Here is a 24,656-nt window from a genome sequence, read left to right as displayed (position 1 = left end):
CACGTGCAATATTTTGTACTTTTGGAAGTGATTAGAACCTCCTATGTAGCGCCTAAGAGAAATTCAGTTGTTTATTTTGATGATGTCAAACTGTGCAGTAACATTTTAGTTCTACTATATAAAAGATAAATTATTTATACTGCTGACAATAAAAGATGTCATTAGGGACTCACTTGTTAGGTGACACAGTTGTCACCAGAACATCTTAATAGGTAGGCAAGCAAAAACAGCTGAAGTTAAAAAAAAAAAAAAAGAGAGAGATAATACTCTATTTACTTGAATGGGATATGTTCAAAGAATGCCATATATCAATATTTTAAATGCGGTCACCCTAGGGACAGGATGTGTGTGTGTGTGTCTGTTTGTGTGTGGATAGATAGATAGATAGATGATAGATAGATAGATAGATAGATAGATAGATAGATAGATAGATAGATGATAGATAGATACATAGATAGATACATAGATAGATACATAGATAGATAGATAGATAGATAGATAGATAGATAGATAGATAGATAGATAGATAGATAGTAATGCTTGCATATTTCACCCGGGGTACTTTTCATTGACTCCGAAGTGTTTTTCAATGTTATCAAATGTCCATTTTGAGAGAGACTTGATTATTTCTGAGCAGACTTGTGTGGGTTTCATACAGAGGTGGTATTCAGCAGGTTCTGACCAGTTCTGGAGAACCAGTAGTGGAAATTTTGAGTAGTTCGGACAACTGGTAAATACCACCTCTGACTGGCCCTGCCCCCATCTCTTCTCTGCCTCCCAAGTCCCAGCTGGAGTGGGGAGAGAATGGAGATTTTACAGTATCCTTCCACTACCACGCCCACCAAGCCATGCTCACAGAACTGGTAGTAAAAATTTTTGAATCCCACCACTGATTTCATAGTTGAGTTGCATTTATGAAATACTTTGGATTTGTGTTTCAAGCCAAACTGCATTGACAAATAAGGACTAGAATACAAATCTCCCCAAAAGATTAGCCTTTTTGTAGAACTGATCTCTTAGTTCAGGCCTCTGCATATTAAGTGAAAAGTTAAATTTATCTGCTTGCTTATAGCAAGGACTATAGTGTTGCTTATAGCCCTATACTTCAAATATATACATTAATCTAAGCACAGATGCACTCATCATTCTGTGGTAACAGTAGATTCAATTATCTGACATATCATCATCTTTCCATAGTCAAAACTTGACAACCAGATGTCACACTGTGTTAAAAAAAGTGATGGCATACATGTTTGCTATCCAAGGGAAATGCTTCACATTACTTTATGAACTTTCTTTTAAAAGAGAAACCGATCGGGTTTTTTTTAGCACCATGAAACCCATTAGATAATCTTAGTTCAGTTACTCTCTCTTGTCCTAATCACACATCCATGCAACTGTGTCACAAAGATATACTCCTAGCCATTCTTCGAGGATATTTCCTCAAGATGCTGCTTTCACCTCATCTCTCAGCCAGAACTAGGGCCTGCTAACTTATTTATTATATGCATTTGTTTGATCCTAGGAGATTTTCCATGTTCTCCTTACTCTACACAGGAAATTTTAAAATATTTAATTATACATTACTTTCTAATTTGCATGTTATAAGGCTGTGATGGCGAACCTATGGCACGCGGAGCAATTTCTGAAGGTATGCGAGGCGTTGCCCTGTCAGCTCCAGCACGCATGCGCGTGCTGGCCAGCTGATTTTTGACCTTGATTTTCAGCCTTGATTTTCGGCCTTGATTTTCGGCTGTTTTTCGCCCTCTGGAGGCTTCGGGAAAGGACTTCCGGTTTGCGTGTTGGGCTGTTTTTTGCCCTCCAAAATGGTCCAATGCTCAAACCGGAAGTTTGGGAAGCCTTCAGAGAGAATCTTTGGAGAGAGAAAAACTGAAAAACTTCAGCCCCCTGAAGCCTTCGGAGAGAGAAAAACGGCCCAACGGGCAAACCAGAAGTCCATTCCCGAACTTCCGGTTTGCATGTTGGGTCATTTTTCACCCTCCCCAGACTCCTAGAAAGCCTCTGGAGCCTGAGGAGGGCAAAAAATGGACCTGTTGTGCCCACCGGAAGTTGGAAAACAGGCTGTTTCCGGCCTCCGGAGAGCTTCCAGGGGGGTGGGAGAGGCTGTTTTCGCCTTCCCCAGGCTCCAAGAAAGACATGTGCATATCCACAGGGCAATGTGGGGGTCTGGCATGCATACACAGGGGGCACTGTGTGGGGGGCATTACATTTTGGGGCTGGGCATGCGAGCGCATGCTTTTGGCAGCCAAGGGGAAAAACGTTCGCCATCACTGCTATAAGGTAATAATGACAAGTTGAACAATTAGTCTTAGAATGGACCTGAAAATATTCAAATGATGAACTTTCAACTACCAGTTGTAAACTATCAACAATAAAAGACACTTTGGTTCAGTTGGTTTGCAGTTAAACACACCAGGCTAGAAACTGGGGGACTGTGAGTTTTAGTTCTACTTTAGGCATGAAGCCAGCTGGGAAATTTTGGACCAGTCATTTTCTCTTGGTTGTAGGAATAAGGCAATGACAAACCATTTCTGAAAATGGTTTTGCAAGAAAATTGTATGAGTTTTTCTAGGCAATTGCCAGGAGTCAAGATTAACTTGAAAGTACACACACAAAAATCAACAACAAAAGAACCGATAGTCAAGAAACATGCTGCAGATTAGCATTTGATGTAGTAGCAATGCAGGACTTGAAAAAAAATATTCAGATGCTGTGACCTACAGAGATCAGAAATGTACAGGCAATGGTTTTTCCTCTAATGCTATAGAAGCAAAAGTTGGACTTTGAAGATGCAGGATAGAAAAGAGTATTGACGCTTTTGAACTTTGGTGTTGGAGAAAACTCCTGATGGACAGCAACAAAAGAAACAAATGGATCATAGAATTAATTGATTCCTTTTAGACCGAAGTTGTGGAGGTGGAAGCATTACTTTTAATCAAACCCCCGTTTTTCATAGAGTAGTCTTTGTAGTTGGTAAGAGAGATAGATGCTAAAATCAATGTACTACAGGACATGAAGGCGATTTCACGAGTGTCTTGAAAAAAAAAATAGAAAGAAAAAGGAACAAAACATGAAATAAATATCTCAGATGACACATTATAAAATTAGGGGGAGGGGAAATAAGAAATATTAAAATGTAAATATACAGGTGGAAACATGATACGCATGCAAGTAATATTAGCAAATAAAATGTAAACAGAGAAAACTATTGGTATGAAAAGATAAAGTTAGGATCGCTGAAATGCCACCCCAAGAACCCATCAGAGAAACTAAATAAGCAAGGGCTACAACGGAAAGGAGGGGGGATGAGGAGGGAAAAGAAGAAAGGATAAAGCAGAGAAAGTAAGGGTGGGGAATTAAGAGTAGGAGAGAGGGTAAGAAAGAGGAGAAGGGAGGAGGAGAGGGGAAAGAGAGGGGAAGAAGAAAGAAGGAAGGAGAGAAGGAAGGAAGAAGGTAGAGAAGGGAAGATGGAAGGATAACGGTGTTGCAAAACAAGGTGGGGTAGCAAGAAAGGGACCCAAACTGTTCTGTGTGTGTGTGTGTGTGTGTGTGTGTGTGTGTGTGTAAAAATGAATATAGAGATTATGATGAATTGACAAATGTTAAATAGCAATTATAAGAATGTATATCTAAGAATGAATTTGAAAGGGGAAAATAAAACTTTTTACATAAAAAAATAAGAGATAGGTGCTAAAGGGAAAAAAGGAAAGAAACCATCCAATTTCTGTACAGCACTACCTTTCCCTCCAAATGGGATGTTCTTTGGGCGGAATATTGAAGAGACAAAGTACAAATCACTTGATACATAAAAGAATCAGGAAGTTAAATTTTTGTAATGTATGGATTTTTGATTCTGAAGACCTTGATGCCCATGCATACCTTATACAGAGGTGGGTTCCTACCAGTTCACACCTATTCGGTAGAACCGGTTCATCAAATCTACTGAACCAGTTAGAAGAGGTTCCACCAGTGGACCTGGAAAGCAGGCCACACCTACAGAAGAGGTTCCAAATTTTTTTGAAACCCACCACTGGTGGGTGTGTAATGTCCCACAGTTATCTACGCATTAATAATGATCTAGTAATATTTCCTTATACATTTTAGAGACCTTTCCTTACATAATTGGTGTTTTCTTTCATACTTTTGGATTTCTAATTTCTGTTTCCATTAGTTGGCAATTGCTAAAAAAATCCCATGTGAAAAAGTATTCAAAGCCTTCTTGTTTTTAATTGTCAATTTATTTACTCCTGCACATTGTAATATTTATTCATTTACATATCTCTGTTTTTCCACTGCTACCATGTGTAAAATTAAATATATATTATACTCCCTTTCAAATAGCCAACAAAATATTTCTGGTTTTAATTCCATATCTTGCTTTATGATTGCTTTTAACCACTAACTTCTGAATAGCTACTTGGACCGACCTAAGTACTAATTCATAATTTCATATCCGGTCACATGGGCGGCAAGCCACTCCCATCCGGTCACATGGGCAGCAAGCCACTCCCATCTGGTCATATGGGTCACAATCCACTCCCACAAAGGAGGCCACACCCACAGAGTAGGTTCCAACAATTTTTGAAACCCACCACTGACCTTATAACATGCAAATTAGAAAGTGGTGTATAATTCTGAAATCACCGTTGAATAGTTGATGCTGAAGCCTTTTAGCATTATCTGTTTTGAGCTCCATAGGCCTTAAGAATATGCTTCTATAAGATGGTGCTGGGGTTATTTTTAGTCAAATTAATTGTGCATGAATATATCTAAACCATATGATTTCACTTATGAGTGTTTGAAATTGGTTTAGAAAGGGATGTGGTGGTTCAAAGGCTAAGATGCTGAGCTTGTCGATCAGAAAGGTCAGCAGTTCGGTATTCTGAATCCATAGTGCCGCGTAATGGAGCTCCCGTTACTTGTTCCAGCTTCTGTCAACCTAGCAGTTTGAAAGCATATAAAAATGCAAGTAGAAAAATAGGGACCACTTTGGTGGGAAGGTAACAGCGTTCCATGCACCTTTGGTGTTTATTTATGCCAGCCATATGACCACAGAGATGTCTTCGGCCAGCGCTGGCTCTTCAGCTTTGAAATGGAGATGAGCACCGCCCCCTAGAGTTGGGAATGACTATCACATATGTGTGAGGGGAACCTTTACCTTACCAAGTCTTCCTGTACAATTCTTATTCCCATACAGATATAGATTCCAATGATTTATTTATCTGAATGCTATGAGCCGTTCAGATTGCTTTTAAGCTGTGATAATAATTATTTATTAAATGGTATATGCTGTCTAACTCGCAGCAATTCTGGGTGGCAGTCCTGAATTGAGTTATAGTGGGTTGCTGTCAAATTGATATAGGCACATGAATTAATTAATTAAGGTTTGATTAAGTTAATTGATTCCAATCAATTATTGGAGTCCCTTTTGAGAGAGCTGGGTGGTTAAGAAATATAAATAAATGAATGAATATATAGTATTTTTGTGTTTCTTTATTCTTTTTGTTGAAAATTCAGCAAGCAATTTCCAGAATGAAACTGTTAAATGCATATAATCAGCCACCTGAAGGATTGAGAAACCAAAGGATTTCCTACAAGGATTTCCTACTTTTGTAGAGAAACCCAAACATTTCTCTACAAAATGGATTCCCAAAAATTGTGTGTAAATCATATGGAGATCAAATTGTCCCAACTTTGGAATTACCATTCTGATCATGGAGCAGTCTGCATCACTGGTAATATTCTTAAATTGGCCTAAGTAACTCCACCCTTGTCAGAAATTGTCCCCAATCCCCAAACAACTGTTGTGACTTCTAGTTTATTCTTGGAATGCTCTAACTAGGTCACAATGGAATATTTTGGAGTTGGAACATTTCATGTTCAAAATGTAGTGGACTCCTCTCAACCACCAGGCAACTGTTCCACCAAGAGCATAGCTGTGTGATTTCTTGGCCTACATCAGGGGTGTCAAACTCAAGACCCACAGGCTGGATCTGGCCCACTGGGTGCTTAGATCTAAGGGGCTCTGGAAACATTAAAGGATTGGTCTAAGGTACCTCTGCCAGTGAAAACAGAGCTGAGGAGGCCGCGTGCTGCCCTCCCAGGCTCCATTTTCAGCCATGATGGCCTCCTGCAGCCCTCTGCCAACAAAAACAAAGCTCAGGGAGGCCACATGCAGCCCTCCCAGGCTCGTCATCCTCCTGCAGCTCTCTGGCAGTGAAAACGGAGCCTGGGCGGCTCCGTTTTTGTTGGTAGAGGGCTGCAGGAGGCCGGCGTGGCCAAAACAGAGCTTTGACAAGTGACGTTGAACTGGCTATGTCCACCCTGCCCATGTTCACCCTGGCCACCCCCCCCCCCCAGGTCAAACACAACCCTGATGCAGCCCTGTATGAAATCAAGTTTGACACCCCTGGCCTACATTATCTGTGTGCCTTCATCATGACTCGTAACTAGTTGGTCAAACTATGTGAATTGAAAGTTGGCAAATGCAGGAAAAAAAAATAAAAATATGCCAACCAGCAAGATGAAAAATCAAACTATTCATTTTGACAGGCTGTCCTGTTTGTGATTTATCAGAGAAGTATCTTATCCAAATCATCAACTCGCCTTGTCTGCCTTAGAGACTTAATCAAGTATGAGCCCATGAAATGAACCAGGGAGCTTAGAAAACATTATTGGGCTGTGCAAGGATTAAGGGAACATGTCAGCTCTAAAGCAATTGGACAGGGATACATCTTGGTACTTTCTCCAATATGACCTCTCCTTGGCAGCCGCAGCCCCAGGACCTGTCATGTCTGGCAAAGTGACAGGGACCTTCCCTGGGTAATTTCTCACTTTGGGAAGCAGTCTTCAAGTGACAGGCCAGGACTTATTTCGTGGCATTTCTGCTGCTTGTTATCCTTCACATGCATTGGCACATATTTGCCGTGTCTTCTGCTGACAGGTGCGCTTCCTAATAAGTTCTTTCGGGACCAGGAATTAGCAGACAAGTGCCTGAAGCCGTAGCAGCATCTGCTCGAAAAAAGAGTGAGCATGAGAAGCTGATGGAGAAAGGTCTTGTGTTCTGTATCCTGTCAACCACAATTAGAGTTGCTGGTTGTCCCTGCTTCCAGCCGCTAGATAAATAGCGTTCTCAGATGTTATCTGACAACGCTCAAATGCAGTCTGTAAATCAGTAGGAAAGGTAACCGCCAAGCATGTTAATAATTGCTGCTAATCATTTACAGCCCAGCATAGGAACTGAGGGTATATGAAAAATAAAGAAGCATTTTTTAAAAAAATATTTGTTGCTCTAAACTTTACAGAAATTCTGGCCTTCATGTGGTCCATCTCTCCATCCATCTCTGGTGCATGCAAAACATTTAGAGAATGAAACTTTCTGATCATGGACAGCCCCATTCTGTCAACAGACAGACTTTTAAGGCTTGAAAGACTTCAGGTGCATTTGCAATTGACCAAGATCTGCAGGGATCTGGCTACTTGAAACATTTGTGTAATGCCATGGCCACCCCCTCCTCAGCGTGTGAAAAAAATCGTCACAAAGTTGGCAAATGTGGGGTCCTCGATGCTCTCTGAGTTTGGTTGCTTTCTTGCAGACATGTCCTTACCAAATTTGGTGACACAATCAGTGCTAGGAGGATGGGGTTTGCTCATATTTTTTACTACTGGAAGCTTGCCCTGTAGTGAGAGTGGTTTTAGTGGTTCCTTGATTAGGCTTGTTTGTTTGAGCTCATAGTTTCTTGATTGGGATATTGTTTACTTCTTTTACCTAGTGTTAATCTTGTGGTTAATCTCTGTTCATCAGGATGTTGATTGCTGATGAGGAGATGTTTTTGTCTTTTTTGTTTCCTTTCTGGCTTTTTGATTGTCTTTTTTGAATGGTGTGTAGATGTTGTTTATTTCTATGTGCCTATCGATGACTGATTTGTTTGAGTACCAGAGATCCAGGAATTCTCTAGTATTCACAGACTTGACTTGGTCTAGGATGTTCACAGTTTTCCAGTTGAAACCATGATTAAGTCTCTCCATGTTTTATGATATTAAGGAGTTTGAATCAAGTCTTCTGACTACTAGTTGTTGTTCATAGATGTGCTCTGCTAGTCTTCTGCCTGTTTGTACAATATAATAGCTATTACAGTCTTTACGCTGTATGTTATAGATGACTCCTTTTTTTCTTCTGGGGCCACTGGGACATTTGATTTATTTAGGATGTACTGGAGGCCTTTAGCTGGTTTGGGTGCTACCGTGAGGTCATGTGGTTATAAAAACCTGTTGGTGGTTTTTGAGATTTTTTTATTTAAAAGTTTTTTATTGAACATAAATTAAAATGTTGTAAACTGTCCTGGCAGAATCTATGCCATACATGCTAAGATATCAAGTTATACATTGTAGTCACCCTGTTTTTTTTTTTACATTTGATTGATATTGTATTTACAAAAAAGAAAAACTATTTCCAGCTGTGTTAGTTTGTGTTTATCTTGTACTTTCTTGCATTTATCATTTCATAAATAATTCTAGTCTCCATTCTATGAATTTTGGCTTATGCCTATTTTGGGCTTTCCCTTTTATATTCCAACCATCAATAAAATTTATCCCAGATCTTATAATATTCTGATTCATCTTTATTCTTCAATTCTCATGTCGATTAATCCATTTCAGCGCAGATCAAGATTTTCCTAATTATTTCTCCTTCTTGTGGAGTCATCTGGAAATGTTTTTGAGATGTTTTTGATGTGAGTTGGGCTGGGGCGATGACTGGCGTGCCCAAGGAGAGGGCTCTGCATGCCACCTGGGGGCACATGTGCCATAGGTTCACCATCACGACTCTATAGAGATATTTAGAATCCCAGCGCTCTGAACTGGCCTTTTCTTTTAGATTACTAAAATGCAAGGAATTGAGCAATGAGACCTCTAAGTTTCCAAATTTTTATATGGCTACAGAAAATGGGTTTATCAACTATGCTAGATGGACTTGTTTTCCCAGAGGTAGAACTGAATTTGAAATGACTTCCAACTTTTCTGCTCAGCATTGCTGAAAAGCAACTGGGAGAGAGCGAGAGAGAGAAAAAAACCCTGGCAGAAACACCCCAGGGACGTAAAGTGGCTAAAATGAAAAAAAGTATTGTAGAGAATAGCCATTCACTCTCTCCCTCTTCCTCTTCTCCTCTTTTGTCAAGGGGAGATAGTCATGGGCTCACCCAAGCTATTCATTGACCAGAGCCAGCTCCAAGGCAGATGGAATAGACAGATTAAGGTGCCTGAAGGAGCACCTTTTCTATAGGTAGAATTTGCTCATGCCGCAGCTGTTTGGCAGCTACGTTTATTGTACTGTTTTACTGCACCGAATAGACCTTTAAGGACTGAAATGTCCTGGCTGGTGTCTGCCTTGCTGCATTTTTAATTAACAGTTTGGTTTGCACTGAGGTAATTTTGATTGGAATTGAGGAGAGAAAGAGAGAGAGAGAAGCTTGAGGCTACTTCTCTTTTGACACTGTTTGAACCTTCTCTGAAGTTTTTCTGGTTGTTTGGCTTCCTGTGGAGTTCAGAGGCCATCCTTTCACATTATTTTTCATGTTCACATTGTTTTTAAGGCTCTTATTGTCTTCGGGCTGTTTTGATGGCTGGTATTTAAAAATCATAGTTTTAATATCACTAGGGAAGGGCTGTTTGCTTTAATGGAGATTGAAAGCCACTCTTTGGAGCCCATTTGTGTAAGTGTGACCACCTCCCATTTTTGAGGCATGCCTTCCAATAGAACAATGCATCAAATTGGGGAGGGGGGTGATAGCCCAGTTTGAATGCTTCATTGAGACCTAGCAACTTACCTCCATATCCAGGCAGAGTGTAAGAGAAGGAAAGCCATCTTCTCATCGTGACCCATCAAAAGCGCGAACGTCATAAGTGCGCCAACAACAGCGCGCCGACAGAAGCGCGATTTCATTTAAGGTAAGATTTACAGTTAGGTTTAGGGTTAGGTTTAGGGTTAGGTTTAGGGTTAGGTTGAGGGTTAGGTTGAGGGTTAGGTTTAGGGTTAGGTTTAGGGTTAGGTTTAGGATTAGGTTTAGGGTTAGGTTTAGGGTTAGGTTGAGGTTAGGTTGAGGGTTAGGGTTAGGTTGAGGGTTAGGTTGAGGGTTAGGTTGAGGGTTAGGTTGAGGGTTACGTTACAGCGCGCTTCTGTCGGCGCGCTTTTGTCGGCGCGCTTTAGGGCTAATTAGTCGTTCATTCGTCATGCGGTTTTGTCATCGCGCTTTAGACACCGCAGTTTAGTCAGGCGCGCTTTTGTTGTGCGCGCATTTGTGGTGGAACCCTTCTCATTACTGTCCTAGTGGACAAACATTTAAATATGAGCCAGCAATGTGCGGCAGCTGCCAAAAAAGCCAACACAGTTCTAGGCTACATAAACAGAGGGATAAAATCAAGATCACGTGAACTGTTAATACCATTTTATAATGCCTTGGTAAGGCCACACTTGGAATACTGCATCCAGTTTTGGTCGCCACAATGTAAAAAAGATGTTGAGACTCTAGAAAGAGTTCAGAGAAGAGCAACGAAGATGATTAGGGGACTGGAGGCTGAAACACACAAAGAACAGTTGCAGGAACTGGGTATGTCTAGTTTAATGAAAAGAAGGACTAGGGGAGACATGATAGCAGTGTTCCAATATCTCAGGGATTGCCACAAAGAAGAGGGAGTCAAGCTATTCTCCAAAGAACCTGAGAGTAGAACAAGAAACAATGGATGGAATCTAATCAAGGAGAGAAGCAACCTAGAACTAAGGAGAAATTTCCTGACAGTTAGACCAATTAATCAAGGGAACAACTTGCCTCCAGAAGTTGTGAATGTTCCAACACTGGAAGATTTAAAGAAGATGTTGGATAATCATTTGTCTGAAGTGGTGTAGGGTTTCCTGCCTAAGCAGGGGGTTGGGCTAGAAGATCTCCAAGGTCCCTTCCAACCCTATTATTCTATTCTATCTGCCATCCACAGAGGCCATCTTTTTTAATGTAGTTTTCAGAATTATCTTTTTAGGATAGGATCCCTTCTCTTCCCATGACTTTTCTGCTCCTCTGAAGTGTGATATCTGAATGACTGAAGTGTGGTCATTGTCATTTGTCATGGGATATAACAATATTTGGACTATAATGTGTGTCACATGGTGATCATGACTGAAATGCAAAGCTTCTGATGAATACCAAAGATAATTGAAGAAAATTGTTCTCTGTTATCATATCAATCTGCAGATTGATATGATAAGTAAGAATCATTCTTACTTATTTGGTAGCCATCTTACACATGAGATCATGCCAGTATGTTGAGGCTTTAAAGGTAGCTGAAATTCTTTACCTATAGCCATGATGGCAAACCTATGGCACAGGTGGCACAGACCCCTCTCTGCGGGCATGCAAGCTGTCACCCCAGCTCAGCTCCACTGCGCATGTGTGCATGCCACCTGCCAGCCAACTGATTTTTGGGTCTTTGCCATGCATGCATGGGGGTAGATGCATGCAGGAGATGCATGCACATGCACGGACGGGGCGGAGGGATCACATGGGGTGTGTGGTGCTTCCCCTGTGCTCTATTTTTGGTCCCAAGAGGCTTCATGGAGGCCTACTAGGCCCAAACTGGGGTGTGGAGGTCTGTGGCATCCCCCAGTGACCCATATTTGGTCCCAGTAGGGTTCAGGGAGGCCAGCTAGGCCCAAAATGAAGCGCTGGGGGGGGGAGGGTGCACATGCCTAAAGTGACCAGATTTTAAGATGGGTAAAACACCATTGATGGGGGGGAGGGGGCTTGGAGCACCTGAGCTGTAAAAAAAAAAGAGGGCTGTAAAACCATGAAGCGTTACCCCTGCCGCCGCCGCCGCCTCTTCCGCCGTGCTTTTGAGGAGCTTCCGATGACCGAGCCTCCTCCTTACCGCGCTGCCGCCACCGGAAAGCCCCCCTGCCCGAGGCTGCCGGACGGCTGTTGCAAAAACATCGCACATCGGCACGCGCATGCACAGGAGGGGAGGGAGCCTCGCCCTGTGTCGGGTGGTGCGAGCGAGCCAAGCGGAGGGAGGGAAACCACTGCCCTCTAAAGTCCACATCGGGAACGACACTTCAGAGAAATAAAAACTTTTTTTTAATGGCGTCCTTTTTAAAATTGATGATTCAGCGTCTTTTCTTTCTTTTGGAAAATCGGGACTTTTTGAACACGCCGCGGGACAGGGACAAATTTTGAAAAATTGTGACTGTCCCGCCAAAAGCGGGATGTCTGGTCACCTTACGACATGCCCCAGGGGGGAGAGCGCGTATTTGTGTGTCACATGCACATTGCATCATGGGTATGGGCCTTCTGCATGTGACAACAAAAAGGTTAGCCATCACTGACCTATAGTATGCAATGATGGAAATTATAATGGGGAAAAAACCCTATATAAATGAAAATGCATACATTGCCATTAAAACTTGTGAATGATTTAAATTTCCTTAATAACAGACTAATTACTGTATTGATACGTTCTTAGCTCTTTGGTTTACTTTGGGGTCACTGCCAGTTACATTCACTTAGTTGTGTGGAGTTTTCCTTCACATTCAACAAGAAACATTCTTTTGAAAGTGAAAAGCACTTTGTATTATTATACTATTTATTGTTTGAATGAAAGGAAGAAAAAAAATAAGTATATACTTTTGAACTGTGTAAAGTAGCCCACCAGTAGCCCAATGGGTTTCCTGGTAAAACCCATTCTGACTAGGAAAAGCAAGAATTAAATCTTAGTTTTATTGGAATTCATGCCTGCGATTTAAACCTGTTCCCATTTATTATCAGTAGTAATCAGACCTTAGAATCCATTAACGAGCAGGGAAAAAATTGGATCTATAACAAAAAATGAATGCCTTGAGATTAATTTATTATTCATACTTAACCAAGTTATTGCCATGTTGAATAATAACTGGCCTTTTCCTCGCTGGGGAAGAGAATGGAAAATATTGTATTAGATTCTGATTGCCATAATCTTGTGGAATTAGATAAGTTACTTATGGCTTGCTATATCCAATATATAAATAAATAAAACATCCATAATGTTTCAGTAAAAGTATAAAAATAGCAATAACATCTGTAGCAGCTGAGATGTAACTCCTGAAAAATATAAATGTTTCAAAGAATCTGTGAGTATTTAGTCAACCTGCAAGAAGGATTATAAGGTATGGAATTATATGAATTTAACCATATTTTGTTGTACCCACACAATAGCAATAGCACTTAGACTTATATACCGCTTCACAGTGCTCTAAGCAGTTTACGGAATCAGCCCATTGCCCCCAACAATCTGGATCCTCATTTTATCAACCTCGGAAGGATGGAAGGCTGAGGCAACCTTAAACTGGTGAGAATCGAACTGCTGGCAGTCAGCAGAATTAGCCTGCAATACTGCACTCTAACCACTGCATCGCCACCTCAATGCCAGGTCACCACTCCAAAGATAAACAAATTGGTTTTGATTTCTGCCCCGTTCTTTTTCTTTAGTTGGTCTTCCTTTGTATTTTGGATGGTAGGCAAGGTTACTAATATACTGTATGTTTTAATGGCAATGCACTGTATTTTGTTGGAAACATGTTTGTTGTTGGCATACTGATTGTAACTGGAGATTCATGTTTTGGGCAAAGGGTTCCAAGTAACAGCCCCAATGAAAGAAGACTCCAAGGCTTGAAGTTCCCCAAAGTTCCATTTTATTAGGGATGTCATAATGGCACATCTGGGAAAACCCGAATCTGAAAGCTTCCAGATTTTACCCACCCAAAAGAAAGCCAAGTCGCTATCCAGCACCCACATGCCCATAACATGGCCCAATCAAAGCACCAACTGGAGATGCCTCCCAGTTACACCCCTCCAGATGCAGGGCAAAATGTCCTTGACTCTTGGAGAAAGGAATGTTATTATGACTATATATATCTCCACCTCCATACAATCCTCCTTCCCAGTTTCCCACACACTAAATGGGGCAGGCTTGAAGATCCAATGCCCAAGGTAGCTTCCAGGCCTGACAGGAGATTTATATTTTGTCCATCTAATGTAGTTGAGAATACTACTACCACTGCATAATTAAAACAACATATATTGTTATTATGCATTAACAGTTCAAATGCATGGTACAGCATCGTGTCCAACTGATGTGATAACCTTTTACTAGGTCTTCATGTTGTCGGTTTTTTTAAGCTACCCCTTGGTTTTTCTTGTGCTTCTTTATTTAATGATTCCAACTTTCAGCTTTACTTTGCTTCCCTGCTGCCGTTAAATGCACAAGCTTAATTGTTGTACAAGGAAATACCCAGATAAAGTGTGGAGAATTTGTCTTTGTCACTTTGAGACAGTTAATTAAACAGGCGGCAGCATATTCTTTTCTTAGCAAACAAAACCTTTTAAGAAGGATGTGTCTCTTCTGTGGCAGATCAGTATAGTATCAACTCTTTTCCTGTGCTTCTATCAGAGTGTGAAACCACAGGGGGGAGGGGGAGGGAGAAACAGGCACATCCCCTGGCAGAGTTTGCGGAGAGATTAAATCAGGCTTCTCTAACACAAGATCTTCTATTTGTGTTAGGGTTCCCTCCTGGGTGGGAGTTGCCGTGTCAAGTTGAAGAAATTTGGATAAAATGAGTGTTTCCCACTGATTAGAAAGCATTATCTTAAACATCACAAATGTTATCTCTACTAAGAGTGTTCATAAGCAGATGTGTGGATTTTGTAGCTAAAAAGCTACTAACTTGATCACATCAGGGGTGGGTTTCTCGCCCCGTTCCAACCGGTTCGGTTGGAACGGGGCCGGCGGTGTCCTCGTGCACGCGCGTGGTGCACGCATGCATACTAGCGTCTGCACGATGCTCCAGCTGCTCCTGGAGGATCACGCAGGCGCTGTATGCGTCTTGCGCATGTGTAGAAGCGCAGAACTCGTCAAAACCGGGTAAGGACCGCGGGCGGGCGGGCGGCCGCACCCTTCGCTGTTCCCGGAATTTACTTACTTCCGGGTTCGCCGACCAACCGGTTCGCAGGGACCGCCACGAACCGGTTGAAACCCACCCCTAGATCACATGGTAAGCAACACAGCATGAGAAAAATCTTTTACAGCTCCTGGAGCTCAGGGGAAACTGACAGAGTCTGGAAAAGTGCTAATATGGTTCCAACCTACAAAAAAAGGGGGAAAGGCATCCAGGAAACTATAGATTGATCAACCTGACGTCAATACCTGGAAAAATCCTGAAAAAGATAATCAAGCAGCAGATTTGCGAGCATCTAGAAAGAAACAAAGCAATTACTAGATGCCAGCATGGGTTTGTTAAAAAGAAATAATGCCAGACAAACCTTATTGCTTTCCTTCTTTGATAGCCCACAACCTACTTCTTGTTCTTTGACAGTGAGAACAATTTGTCAATGAAAGAGCTTGCCTCCCAGAGGTTGTGGTTCTTCCATCATTGGAAATTTTCAAGAAAAGATTGGACAGCCATTTGTCCAGGGAGATATAAGGTGTCCTCCCATGGGTAGGGAGTTGGACTAGAAGACCTCCAAGGTCCCTATGACTCTATGATTTTAAGGAGCAAAGAATTAAATTAATTAAGATTCCAATTAAGATTAGATTCTAATTAATTAGAATCAGTTAATTAGATTAATTTACTTACTTACTGAAGAGAATCTCCAACTGAAAAATTACCTGAATGTGTTCTACTGCAGATCATCTATTCTTACCTTCCCCATTTCAAATACACCAACGCCAACAGCCAAATCTCCTGCACCTATTCCCATCCTTCAGGACGCCCCACCTTTGGTGATCTTAGAAAAAGATTTGTGATGAGATCTGTTTCATAGATAAAAGATCGGAAAAACACCAGGCCCAGATGGAATAATGCCTTCTTGTAGGAAAACCTGTGCTGAACAACTGGCCCCCATTTTCACCTGCATCTTTAATAAATCACTGGAGATGTGTTATGTCCCTTCTTGCTTCAAACACTCAACGATCATCCCAGTTTCTAATAAACGCCCATCAGTGAGCTAAATGACCACAGACTCTGACATCCATAGTTATGAAGACCTTGGAGAGGTTAGTGCTCAAAACCATCACAGATCTGCTGTTAGACTCTTTGCAATTTGCCTACCACACAGAAATCCAGCAGGTGATGCTGTCAACAGGGCACTGCATCGCATCTTGCAACATCCTGAACCAATACTGAAGTCTGCAGATGATACAACAGTCATTGGTCTCATTCGAGATGGTGACGAGTCTTGAATGTAGACAAAAGGTTGAACAATTAGCCCTGTGGTGCAGCCAGAACACTCTGGAGCTGAACAGAGCTGAGGTGGTGCAGTGGTTAGAGTGCAGTACTGCAGGCCATTTCAGCTGACTGCTATCTGCAGTTCGGGGGTTCAAATCTCACCAGCTCAAAGTTGACTCAGCCTTCCATCCTTCCGAGGTGGGTGAAATGAGGACCCAGACTGTGGGGGCGATATGCTGACTCTGTAAACCGCTTAGAGAGGGCTGAAAGCCCTATGAAGCGGTATATAAGTCTAACTGTTATTGCTATTGCTATGCTTAAAACTAGAGATGAGAGTGGATTTTAAGAGGAGCCTTCCTATTCTACCACCTCTTATTATATTCAACAGCACAGTATCAGCAGTAGAATCCTTCAGATTTTTGGGGTTCTATAATCTCCCAGGATTTGAAAGGGACACCAAACATTAGAACCCTCATTTAAAAAAAGCACAACAACGAGAATTCTTCCTGTGTCAGCCCAGGAAGTTCACACTGCCCCAGGAGTTGTTGAAACAGTTTGTAACAGGGGAATTATTGAGTCTGTCATTTGTACTTCTATGACACTCTGGTTTGATACAGCAACCAAACAGGACAAGTACAGACTCCAATGGATAGTTAGGACTGCAGAAAGAACTACTGCAACCAGCTTGCCTTCCCTTGAAGACCTGAATATTGCGTGGATCAGAAGGAGGACTGAGAAAATGTCTACAGACCTCTTACATCCTAAAAAACTGTTTCAATTCCTCCCTTTGGGACTACACTATGTTATTTATGTGCCGAAACAAATAGAAACAGTGGCAGTTTCTTGCCTCATGCCATCCCTCTGCTGAACACCTAATTCTCACAGTACTGTTTAATGAGTATGCGTATTTACCCATGTTGTATGGCTGTAGCATTATTATAGCAATAGCGCTTAGACTTATATATCACTTTCCAGTGCTTTACAGTCCTCTCTAAGCGGTTTAGAGACTCACCATATTGTCCCCAACATCTGGGTCCTCATTTTACCCACCTCGAAAGGATGGAAGGCTGAGTCAACCTTGAGCCTGGTGAGATTTGAACTGCCGAATTGCAGGCAGCTGGCAGTCAGCAGAGGTTGCCTGCAGTACTGCACTCTAACCAATGTGCCACCATGGCTAGTTGTCATTCTTATCTTCTTTACTACCCCTCTTATTGAGATTATTATTGAGATTATTATTATTCTGTTGCTTTGCATGTACAATGAGAGCTCCTGCACCAGAGACAAATTCCTTATGTGTCTAATCACACTTGGCCAGACAAATTATTTTATACTCTACAATGAAGTATTCTGTTCTATATTTTATCATTTAAAAGCTAACAAGGCTGTTTCGCTAAGAGATATTTATTGAAAAGGTTGCCTAAAAACATAGCCCGTAGTCATCTCTATGTCAGAACTGTGGGAGACAGCTGATTATTTTTTTTCTCCTGATTTTTTTTAAAGGATCAAGGATGTGCATTCAAGATAAGTAACACATCTATCAGCAACACATTCCTGCCAAGGAAATTGGTGAGTAGGATTAATGTTTCAGTTGTTCAAGTGTATAAGGGGGAAAAGCCTTGCTGAGAAAGAATCACACTAGCTTGATGAACAAGGTGGTTGAAGAAGAGGAATCATTTCATTACAGGTGTTGACAGACATGAAAGAATGTAGCTTGATTCACACATAGCTGGCATTGGTTTATTTTTGCCTCCATATGGTGTGTGAATCCAATTCAATCCATATCCCCAGGGCATTAGAGAGAGCTTTTTTTAGTTTCAGCATTAAGGCTGGCTTCTATATCTATATATCTATATCTATATCTATATCTATATCTATATCTATATCTATATCTATATCTATATCTATATCTATATCTATATCTATATCTATATCTATCTATCTATCTATCTATCTATCTATCTATCTATCTATCTATCTATCTATCTATCTATCTATCTATCTATCTATCGCTCTGTGTGTGTGTGTGTGTGTGTCCCAGCATAACTTTGGAACGCCTTGAGCAATTTCAACCAAACTTGGCACATAGATGACTTACTCTCTGGAAAAAATACTGTGGGGATAAGATCCCCCCCCCCAACACCCCTCGGTATGTGTCTGTGTGTTCCACCATAACTCTGGAACGCCTGGGCTGCTGAAATGAAAAGTAATGAATTGTATCTATAGTGTCAAATCACAGTACTTTTGACAGGGGTAGTGTGCATTTTGGATTCAAGTTCATGTGTGTGTGTTTCTTTCTTTGTGTGTGTGTATGTGTTTCTGTGTGTGTGTTCCAGCATTACTTTGACTTGGCACTATAGATATAATTCATTCCTTTTCCTTTCTAATACAGGATTATAAATAAATAAATATCCGGGCAATGCTGAGTTATCAGCGACTAAATGATATAACGAATGTGACAGTCCATCATATCTTCACAAAGGCCCAAATTTCCCCCCAAATATAATACCCAGCAAATTAAGTATCAATGTTGACACAACTATTTTCATTGTTAAAACTATTACTGAGCTTCTCAAACAGACTAAAAATGTTTATCCTCCCAAATCATGAGACCATCACGCCAAAGTATAGCCTTTTGTCTGAAAAAAGATAGTTTGCCCCTCCTTTAAATCAAGAATTAGTTTAAACTTGTGTTTTTGAATCAGTCAGAGTTTTGGCTTAATGCGGTGTTTAACTCCCGGTGACATATAATTCTTACTTTACTCAAAAAGTGAACTCTACTCATGCAGAAGAAGCTTAAAAGGCCATTAACTTGGTTTAAACAAGGTTCAAATTGCCCCCATTAAAAATCAAATTGCACCCCTGTGGGGCGTGGACCCCACATTGGGAACTACTGCTCCACATACTATTCTATAAAATATCAAACTACATTAATATTTGTGACATTTTAGTAACTGTTTTTTTTTTTAAAGTAAATCAAAAGAAGAAACAGAGCCTTAAACTCCACTTACCTTGTAAACGGACTTGAGCTAGTCATCATTTAAAAATTTCTTGTTAAAAAGAAATCAGTATCATTTCCGCAAACAGCTGCTTGTATCCGAAGTGAAGTTGAGGATTATTAGAGGTGGCCACAAATTAAATCTCTCTTAATAGCTCCTTTTATGGGAAAGTCTTGCCTTTATTCCTCAAATGCAGGTAAAAGACTGCCCATCCTCTAGGTCAGTGGTAGTCAACCTGGTCCCTACCGCCCACTAGTGGGCATTCCAGCTTTCATGGTGGGCGGTAGGGGTTTTGTCTGATACTGAAGCACTTTCATTTTTTTAAATTTAATTGACTTTAAAAAAAAAAATCATAGCATTATTTAAAAACATGTTCATTAGGTTTTCATAAAATCACCATTACTGTGGAACTGATGGACGGTTAGAAAATTTTACTACTAACAGAGATACAAAAGTGGGCGGTAGGTATAAAAAGGTTGACTACCCCTGCTCTAGGTATTCTGGGAAAGTGTAATTACCCAGATTTCGAAAAGGAGGTGCTATGTGGTTGGGTTTTCTGCTGAGTTTGCCGTTTCTGTTTAATTTAACATTGCACTTGGTGAATGAGGTGAAACTCATAAGCAGGGATGCAAAACTCGATTCATTGAGGGCTGCATCAGGATTGGATTTAGACCTCGGGGGTGGTCAAACCAGGTTGGGCATGGCCAGCTTAAGGTCACTCGTGTCGGGGCACCTGTGCTGGCTCAAGTGTTTTGCCAGTGAAAATGGGCTCCCGAGCTCTGCTTCCGACTGTGATGGCCTCATGCAACCCCCTCCCAGTGGAAACGGAGCTCGGGAGGGCTGTCCGCAGAGACACTGTGGGCATCGGTCCCTCACTATTTCCAGAGTGGCCCCATGAGCCTTGAATTTGACACCCGTGCTGTTAGGAGAAAGAACCTTTCGTTACTTAATTAGGAAGATCAATCAATCAATCAGAATAGAACTGGAAGAGACCTTGGAGGTCTTATAGTCCAAACTTTTGCTCAAGCGGGAGAGCCTATTCAGAGAAGTGGCGGTCCAATTTTTTTCTTAAAGACCTCCAGTGATAAAGCACCCACAACTTCTGAAGGCAAGCTGCTCCATTGGTTAATTGTCCTCATTGTTAGGAAGTTTCTCCTTAGTTCCAGATTGCTTCTCTTCTTGGTTAGTTTCCCTCCATGGTTTCTTCTCTTGCCTCAGATGCTTTGGCTAATAAATTGACCCCCTCATCTTTGTGGCAGCCCCTCAAATACTAGAAAACTGCTGTCATCACCCTTAGTCCTTCTTTTCTTGAGACTAGCCATGCCTAATTTCTCTGGCAAAATATCAGCAAAACCTGCAAAAAGTCTGCAAAAAAATATATGCCCAAAATGCTGGCATCCTGAAAGCAATGTTCACTTGGAGAGGCTAATACCTCCCCTACATTTTAATCCTTGGGTTGAGCTTGTTGCAATTTCTTTCCTTTTGTTCTGATTGTGATTTTTAACCTTTTGCCCTGGTAAAGGATGGGGAGATTGACTAGTGCAGAGTTTGAGTCCGTTCTCACAAATTTAAGACTCAATACTGGACTGTATCTTTGCTTCTCTTCCTTCTCTATTCTCGCTTCCTGTTGTGTTTTATCTTTTAGACATTATTTTCCAGACATGAACATCTCTTCCCCTCTGAAAAAAGCCCAGGTGGCTAAAGAGGAGGATTTAAAAATGCTTTAAATAAATAAACATCCTTCTAAACCGAGAAGCAAGAGCTATAAAAATATGTGGAAGACAAATGTGGTCAGATCAAAAGGAGGTTGATAGAGTGAGCCCATCGGTGCCCTGTTTAGATTGAATAGTCCCTTATCCTCAGTCTCATAATAAGATGAAATATAACCACTGCTCTCAGGTTGGCTTAACTGCAAGGTCAGAAGGAATCTTCATCTTCTAATACAAAGCTTTGTTCTTATGAATTTGAACCCCAAGAGGGTATTGTAGGAAATTAGCACCCCCTTCTCCCTCTCCTAGAAAAATGAAATATTTTAGGAAATATTAAAAAAGCAGAATATTATATTTCCCTGGATGAGAAAAGGAGAAACATGTTTTTAAAGACAAAGCAGCTACCTGTAGCTTCCTACCCTCCCCCTGTTGTCAATGGGCCATTAAGGTCTGAGCCAGTCTATTCTACATAACAAAGATAGGATTAGCCCTCTACCCATCTCACCACATGGCACCTGGGAAGATTACGTCAGCCAGCAAGGCTCAAACAAGCTTGAGTCTCAGGACAGCCTACAAAGTTAGCTCTCCCTCCCCCTGGGAGTCTGACAACCAATCAGGATATATTTCTTGCAGGTGTAAGAAGGTGGGGCCCAGGAAAGGGTATAAAACTCAGGCACTCACAGCATCTCACCCCCTTTTTTCTTCTTCACCCAAAATCTTGAAGCATGTGATCCCCCCCTTTTCACCTAGGACCTCAAACCATGTGATCCTGTCCACCATTAAACCATCTTTCCAAGCGGCCTCCATGTTTCCAGTGTCTTTTTCCCCACTTGGAACTGAACCCAGATGGACATTTCTTCCAATAGTATCTTTGTCCTTCAGGCTGCAGAAGACATTCACTTCCTCTTATTTGGGCGTAATGCATTCTGGAAGTTTCAATGGGGCAGGGTCAAGTCCTCCAATAAATTTCCACCAGCTCTGCAATGTAGAAGGCATCGCTATTCATTTCCCAGTTCATTTTCCCCCAACTTATGAGAAACGGGGATGCTGATAAAAATGCCACTTTCGATTATTGTGGAAGAAATAAAATGCAAGTCCCAGGTCTTTTCTCTCACTTTACATTTGAATAAGTAGGCATTTGCTCTTACAGAGGAAATTAAATGCTAGCTTTTATGCAGGCTGAATGGAACTGTGTTATTTAGGGCAGTAGAAAAATCACATTATTCCATGCTACCAGGGGCACTTCTGCGTACCTGCTTTCTGTGCCTCTCTTCCTGCCTTCCCTGACTAAGGAAATCCTCATGTTATCCCATCATACCATGAAAAATATTGCTCAGGTTACTTTGTACTCGGTTGGGATGCAGCTTGCATTGCTCCCTTGGATTTTGCAGATAGGCTGTGGGCTAGTCCTTAATGGTCACAGATTCTATATCTATTGTGTGCCGTATGTGTCTAAAGAGGGACACGGTGGCTCAGTGGCTAAGATGCTGAGCTTGTTGATCAGAAAGGTTGGAAGGTCGGCGGTTCGAATCCCTAGCGCTGTGTAACAGAGTGAGCTTCCGTTACTTCTCCCAGCTTCTGCCAACCTAGCAGTTCGAAAGCATGTCAAAATGCAAGTGGAAAAATAGAAACCACCTTTGGTGGGAAGGTAACAGCGTTCCGTGCGCCTTTGGCGTTTAGTCATGCTGGCCACATGATTATGGAGACGTCTTCGGACAGCGCTGGCTCTTTGGCTTTGAAACTGAGATGAGCACCGCCCCTTAGAGTCGGGAACGACTAGCACATATGTGCAAGGGGAACCTTTACCTTTATGTGACTAAAGGAGAGTAAAAACTGAGGATGATCTCTATAGGGTATGTTCTCACCTAGGCGCTAAAGATTTTGCTCAGACTTCTTTGAACTTCAAAGCTTTAGGCTAATGGAGAGGTCACATCGATGGCTTCAAAGGAGAAGGGGAATAATCAACCAGCTCCAAGCCACTGCCTTTGTAGCAAAGCCAAGAACCCTTGGAGAAGCTTTTGGGCAACTTTCTCAGTTCAGCATCTTTCTCCCCAGGTGCACCAGGAAAGATACTTTACCATGCTTATTGTAAATCAGTTCTGATTCATTTTCTGCTGTAGGCTATATAGATCTAAATAATATTAAAATGGTAAAGACTCATGCTAAGTTTAATTCCTGGGCACTCCAGGCAGCAGAATTCAAGGAGGGGGAAGTGGGCAGAATAACAGAATAAACAGAATAACAGAGCTATTGCTCAAGCAGGAGCAATATACCATTCCAGACAAATGGCTGTCCAGTTTCTTAAAAATCTCCAGTGATGGAGAACCCACAACTTCTGAAGGCAATCTGCTCCACTGGTTAATTGTTTTCACTGTCAGGAAATTTCTTAGTTCTAGGTTGCTTCTATCCTTAATTAGTTTCCATCTATGGTTTCTGGTTTTGCCTTCTGGTGCTTTGGAAAATAGGTTGACTACTACTTCTTTGTGGCAGCCCCTCAAAATTGGAACACTGTTATCATGTCACCCCTAGTCCTTCTTTTTGCTAGCCATACGCAGTTCAGCAACTGTCCTTCCTATGCTTTAACCTTCAGCCCCCTAATTATCTTTGTGCTCTTTTCTGCACTCTTTGTAGAGTTCCAGCATCTTTTTTACATTGTGGTGACCAAAACTGGATCTAATATTCCAAGTGTGGTCTTATCAAGGCATTATAAAGAGGTGCCAACACTTCACGTGATCTTCATTCTATCCCTCTGAATCAGTGGTGGGTTTCAAAAATTGTTCGAACCTACTCTGTGGGTGTGGTGTCCTTTGTGGGAGTGGCTTGCCACCCATGTGACCAGATGGGAGTGGCTTGCCACCTATGTGACCAGATATGAAGATGCTGACGACACTTGTCAGAACCACCTTAAATTACCTCACACACAGCACTGGCATGCATAAGAATATGATGTAAACTTGTTTTTTAAAAGGCATCTTTGGTTTGCGTTAAAACAACTTCAACACACGCAATGTTCTGATTGCACCAAAAACGCAGTAGTCATCCTTACCTTTCACAGAGGCACTGAGTTTTATAAATATGAGCATGATAGTGTAGAATAATCATATCCAAGGACCAGTGGTGGGTTTCAAAAAATTTTGGAACCTCTTCTGTAGGTGTGGCTTGCTTTCCGGGTCCAATGGAGGAACCTCTTCTAACCGGTTCGGTAGATTTGACGAACCGGTTCTACCGAATAGGTGCGAACTGGTAGGAACCCACCTCTGCCTCTGATATGCAGCCTAGTATTGTGTTGACTTTTTTTGGCAACTTTATCATGCCACTGACTCACATTTACAATTTTCTTCACCTAGATCCCTCTCAGTTATTGCTGTTGAGCCAGGTGCCGCTTATTCTGTGCCCGTATTTTTGTTTTTTCTTGCCTAAATATAGAACTTCTTGCCTATGTTTAAAATCCAAATCAGCAAGGTGGCAAAGAGAGATTGTGATGTAAGTACTGACCCTTTTGAACACACAATGTGTAAGAGAAACATGAGTTGCGTCACAACATTCTGTCTGCTATCTTGCTGTTTGTGGCCTACACTTCCCATGAATATTTCATGCCCATTTTATTTTTCGATAATATAAAAATACTAGGGAGTCATTGATGTTCTTTGAGCTCAGTGCTGATGATATTACTTAGTTTGGTAAGAAATA

Source organism: Thamnophis elegans, chromosome 7 (genome assembly GCF_009769535.1).
Source record: "Thamnophis elegans isolate rThaEle1 chromosome 7, rThaEle1.pri, whole genome shotgun sequence".
Taxonomy (NCBI): domain Eukaryota; kingdom Metazoa; phylum Chordata; class Lepidosauria; order Squamata; family Colubridae; genus Thamnophis; species Thamnophis elegans.
The sequence above is the reverse complement of the archived record's forward strand: the minus strand, read 5'-3'. Positions refer to the sequence as shown.